This window comes from Camelus dromedarius, chromosome 10 (genome assembly GCF_036321535.1).
Source record: "Camelus dromedarius isolate mCamDro1 chromosome 10, mCamDro1.pat, whole genome shotgun sequence".
NCBI lineage: Eukaryota > Metazoa > Chordata > Mammalia > Artiodactyla > Camelidae > Camelus > Camelus dromedarius.
In genome coordinates, this window is record NC_087445.1 from 52,226,103 (window position 1) to 52,232,102 (window position 6,000).

Consider the following 6,000-nt stretch of genomic DNA (forward strand, 5'->3'; position numbering starts at 1 on the left):
CGACGTGCCAGGTGCTAAGTCCTCTGCATGGGGCAGCCTATGAGCAAGTGAAACTGGACGAAGCACAAAGGATAAAAGGTTAGACGTTATAGTATTATGGGGGTTCTGTGTTTATTTCCCGGGAGTTGTTAATAGGCTTTGCTGCTCACAGCTGTGTGCTCTTCAGGTGCCTCACGAGTCCATGACTGCATGAGGGAATGGCTGAGCTAGTTGTACGTGGAAGAGAGGTGAGTCCATAATTCTGAGGACTCGCTGGTGATAAAATGATAGCTAAATCTGGCGAACACCGACTTTCTTTACGTTTTCTGCTACTTGGTTCTCTTTTTCTACCTTACTGTCATCTGAGCATCTCTGACATGATTCTTTTCTCTCCTTTCCCCACATCTTCCATTTTCCCCCCTTCTTTTTCATGCTTCAGTGGTTATAATTTTGAAAGTGTTTTTTAGATTAAGTCATCAGTTCATCCACCACTTACTAAACTCCTACTACATGCAGGCAGGTAGGTCTTCCTGGGGATAGATTAATAAACTCTGGTTCAGAGAAGTAGAGGATTTTTTTTCCCTCACAGTCATATAATTAATGAGTGGACAAAACGCTAATACTGAGTTTATATTCAAGTGGGAGAGACAGACAATAAGACATACAAATAAGTAAATGCAGGGTGTGTTAGTTAATGCTAAGGAGAAACATAAAGTAGCATAGAGGACATATTATGGAGGAGAATGGGTAGTAATTTTAGACAGGGGAGCCAGGGTAAAACCCTCTGAGAAGATAACTTGTGAATAAAGACCAAAGGGAGGTGAGGGAATGATTCAGATGGATACCTAAAGCAAGAATTTCCAAGCAGAGGAAACAGCAAGTGCGAACGCCCTGAGGTGGGAGTGTTACCAGTGTGTTTGAAGAGCAGTGAAGGGTCCAGAGTTTCTGGAGCAACATGATCTAGTGCAAGAGTGATGGCTGGTGGGGTCAGAGAGACAATGAGGAGGTGGCAGATGATATAAGCCAATGAATAACCTTGACTTCTACTTCCAGAGGAATGAGAAGGCATTGGGAGAGGGAGTTAAGCAGAAGAATGTCTTACAGACCTAATGTTTTACCAGGGCTACTCTAACTGCTCTGTTGATAATTAGAGGAAAGGTGGGCAAGAGTGGAAGTCAGGAGACCAGGTATGAGGCTGTTGCAATAATCCATGAGAGATAGCATTGCTGTCAAGTCATAAAACAACTTTATTGTATTAAGTGTTGTTACACCCATTCTACAGAATAGAAAATTGTACCTTAGGAAAGTTGAGTTACTTGCAGAAAATCATCACATAGTGAGTGGCAGTGTGGATTTGAAATTTTAAGTTCATCCTAGCAGCATTGTTGGTAGTAAGAATCAGCCAAGTTTAAAAACTGGCTCATCCAGCGAAAATGAAGCTCTTCTTATGACCAGATTTGAAATGAGAACTCCTAATCTAAGAACCTATATTGGAGAGTCAAATAAACAAAAACAAATGCAAATACTCACAATTTAAAGTGTGCTTTTGTGCACATCTGTGCTTTCTGGTACCAGGAACAGGTAGACTGAAAGTTGAGATATTCAGGATGTAGCCCAGGAAAGGCTGCAATGAAAGATGCTGTGTGAGTCACGAACTTGGATGCTATTCTCAGCACCATTTCTATGAGTGTGACATTTAACCTCCTGGAGCTCAAGCTTTCTTTGTACTGGGGTTGTGTGATGGCTCTTGGCTGTTGTCTTTTGCGTGGCAGCGTGTGGACTCTTGTGAACCCTTTCCATGGAATGAGGAGGCTTCTTGTAGGGCTGTCAATTCAGCCATATTTTTATAAAGGTTTGGAAAACCATCTCTTTTTTTTTTTTTTGCATATACCCTGCCATATTTCAAATTTTGCTCATATCTAGCTTTGTTTTTGTAGATGGCAACAATATTAAATGGCATGTTTCTATCTCTAGGTCAGCATTTTATGCAATAGTCACAGTGTAGGTTTTTAAAATCAATAAAAAATGTGCTCTTTTCTAACCAGTAATACCGACAAGCCCAGTTGTGCCCTTGCCCACATTAATTTCTTTTCTCTCTTGCCAGAGACCCCATTGTTACAGAAAGATTTCTGGGTAAAAACAAACAAACCAAAAAGTATGTGGAGTTGGTAGAGAAGCTATAGTAGCAGAATTTGAGGAGAGAATGAATTTAGAAGACCTAGAAAAGATCAAGTCAGTGTACAGGAGCAGACCCTGAGGGCTCTTCTATCTAAAGCCTAATTATTCTTTCCTTGGTCCCCTAATTTAAAAAAAGCTTGTATCTAGTTACCTTGTAACATTCTCCTACATTCTACTACTTAGGCATTAATTTTGGCAATAGTCATCTTCTTTTAAAATTGCAAATAACTCTTATGATTATGGGACTATCCATCACACATTAGTACAAATTATTTTACCCAGATTACTGTAAAACAAATACCCTTTTGGGAATTTTTGGGGGAGAAAGAATACATTTTGTTTTTAAGGGAGTTTGGGGATATAGAAAAAAACCAGTGCAATCTCACTAAAGGAGTTTTGGGCAAACTGAGGGACTGGTAACAAGAGAAAAGGAATTTTAGAAACTAAGAAAATGGGGTGATGAACAGGAAGCAAAAAGTTAGTCCATCTTGTCTATTTCAAATAGTGCTTAAGCTTTGCCTTTATGCTGGAAATTTACCACATGATCTTTTTTTTGTACCACATGATCACCTACACCCAGGAAACCAGCTATTACTGATCTATAAAGTAGGAACTGCCAATAACTGTTTGTTTTTCAGCTATGAGAAACTACACTGTGGTGTCCTCAGTCTAGTTGTTGTCAGGGGAGTAAGTTATCAGTTGTGACAAGTGCGTGGCCTTTTCAGCATCCACCAGGATTATTAGCTGAGTGTTTGGATTTCCCAGTTCCTGTCTTAAACCACACACTACAGGGAAATCAAATAGGACTTGGAGAGACCAGTATGGCAATCTCTCTCAATCTCTCTTTCTTTCTTTTTATTCTAATCATTCCAGTTTAGTATTTATACAAATGAGTTATAGAATAAAACTTGGCCCGTCACAGGCTGCGGCATTTTTAAAGGACATTTTCTTGCCCAATTTGTAGCATGAATTTTATATCTGTAGCCAAAAAAATTTGGGAATTTTCTAAAGGCTATTTGCCCTCATAGATTGCATGCCTTACATCTGTAAAAGCATTTTATGTGAGACAACAGTTTTTGTTTCTTTAGAAAGAGACTTTAAGGGAGGTTTTCAGAACATGTACAAGAGTGATTAAATCTTCATTACTCTAGAGCTTATTATCTTGAGTCACTTTTACATGCCAGGCACTTTGTATACATGATCTTCTAATTTTTATGAATACACTGTGTTATCCTTATTTTATAGATTATGAAACTGATGCTTGGTGAGGTGGAGTCATTTGCTAAGGTTTGGGAAGCAAACCCAGGTTTGGTCCTCTGACTCCAGAGTCCATCCTCTTTTCATTTCTACTCCCAGTGTGAATGGAAGCATAAAGATCAGACCTGGCTGACTCTTTTTTTATTTTTTTTTTAATAGAGTGTTTTTTTCTATTGGGTTTTAAAAAATATTTATTTATTTTTGAATGGAGATATTGAGTAGGGATCGAACCTAGGACCTTGTGCATGCTAAGCATGCGCTCTACCACTGAGCTATATACCCTCTCACCCATTCCCATCCCAGCTGACTCTTGAACCATTATCTAACTAATGTACAGGGACGAACATAATCACAGAGTTATTTGACTACTTACCACTTCTAAGAGTATATACAGGAAAACACTAGAAGTTTTAATATTTAAGGAGATCTTAGGAAATGGTTTTCTTACTGTTTAATACCACACATAAATAGGCATGGATCATTATAATTTTCTGTTCTCTTATTGGGACACAAAATATCCAGAAGATATCTCTTGTCTATTTCAGTTGTGAAATGACTCCTACCTTGGCTGCAGTTTTAAATGTCATTGGAAATATTATAATTCATTATCCTCCTTAGGATCTCTGTTCGGCAACCGCACTCAGGATATCAAGAAATATCTCAGTATATGAAAATGTAGGTGATTTGGGATGGTGCTTCTGAAATGTTCTTGTTGGGAAAAGTTTAATTCAAGGGGAACCTTTTTTCTCTCTAAGGAGAACATAGCTTTTTCTTTACATACAAGACTTTTATCTTGATCAAAAGACTAAAGCATTTGTGTGGTATAAGCTAGCTCACTCAAAAATGAGTTTGAATATACCTCATATTGTAATGTGTGAGTTCTGGCTAAACAGTTATCCTCCATGCCATTTCCAAGTGCTACACTTGATGCAGGTAGAAAAAAAGTCTCATGACTATGCTGAAGGAGAACCTTTTGGGAATTGAACCTCTCTTTGAAGTGAGGACTAGTCATCTAGAAATTGTTACTGAACGGGGAATGACTTCTTCCTGAATTTGAAATCCCCTCACAAAATGCTGTCTCTTTTTCTTTTGGGGTTCTTTTCCACTGGGTTAAAAAAAAATCAATTTCTCCCCTCCTGCAACAGTACTATCACTGCAGTGTACACCATGGAGAGCAGACTGAGAAAGACTGAGACAATAGCAGCACAGATTATGATCCCATGGAAGTCTCCCAGGAGCCCAATGGGAAGACATTTCATCCATTAAAAATGCTGGTATAATAAGACTGATGAAGATGAGGCAGGATGAAGATGAAAACTACTGTGTTGTGGAATGGAATGGTACCTCTCTTTTTGAAGAGCTTAATACATTTTTCCAGAATTAAAAAAAAATTCTCTCTAAAGAAGAGGGTAGACATTAATATATATAGTTTTAAATTGATTATAAACAGCAGATGCTTGTAGCAGAGAGTCCATAAATGAGTAGCCCAAGGTTCCATTGCAGAATTAAAATCCCATTTCCTTTATAGCTATAAGAACGGGAGGCAACGCTTAACTACTGTGACCACAGATTGGGGAACTGGTGCAGTGTAGGCTGGTCTTTATCCTCTGATCTTCTCCCAGACAGAGGGACCCCTGTTTGGTTCTAATATTTGATTCCAATAAGGTGAGAGCTGAGCTTTTCTGGTAATGAAAACACGCACAGCCCATTTGTTTCTAATGGCCATATTTCCCTTAATCCTCATTCATATTTTTTAACTGGGAGATTTGCAATTTCCTCCAGCCTTAGTATGGCTTCTTCCTGAAGTCCTGCATCTGGTTGGCGGCACAGTCATGTTTCTATGGAGTTTCGAAAATGGTCTTCAGCAAGAGCAATCTTCCTTTGCTATTGCACCAGCTATTCAATCTTCCTCTTTAAGTCTCCTACTAGCTCCCTGCTGCTTTCTAAATCAAGCTGTGATTTTCCTGGTTTATCAGCCTCTCCATCATGGGGTTTAAATTTGCTATTACAGATTTTTTTTTACTGGCATCTTCTCCAGTGCCAGGATACATCATCTTCACTCAAAAAGTGGGTGGCCTGGCAGCATCCACAGTCAGTGGTGCAGGTATCTGATGTGTATGGGACGAGTAGGGGAGACTGTCGATAGCTTTTTTGCTTTTACATCCACAATTTTCAAGTGACTGCAGTGTCTGTAGGTTGCCCATATATTATTTCATTCTGATTCTGTAATGCTAGCAAGTCTTACTTGTCTGCATAGTCAGGGGCTATGGTTTAAAGAAATGAAACTAGCCAATGCAGTCTTTGACTCTATTTTTCACAAGATCAGAAAATATAATGATAATGAAATTACATTGAATCCTATGAATATATTAGGAAAGGCTTTAGTAATGTAATCATACATGATATAATGTAAAATATAATAAATATATAATTTAGCAGTAGGTACGAGCTGAATTATCAGTCTCAATTCTCCATTCCCCTCTAGTAGTAATATGACCCCATGCTAGGTGGAATATATATCCCGAGTCCTTGACTTGGGGCTTGGCTAGCTCATTGCTTTGACCAATGGGATTTTAGTGGACATTA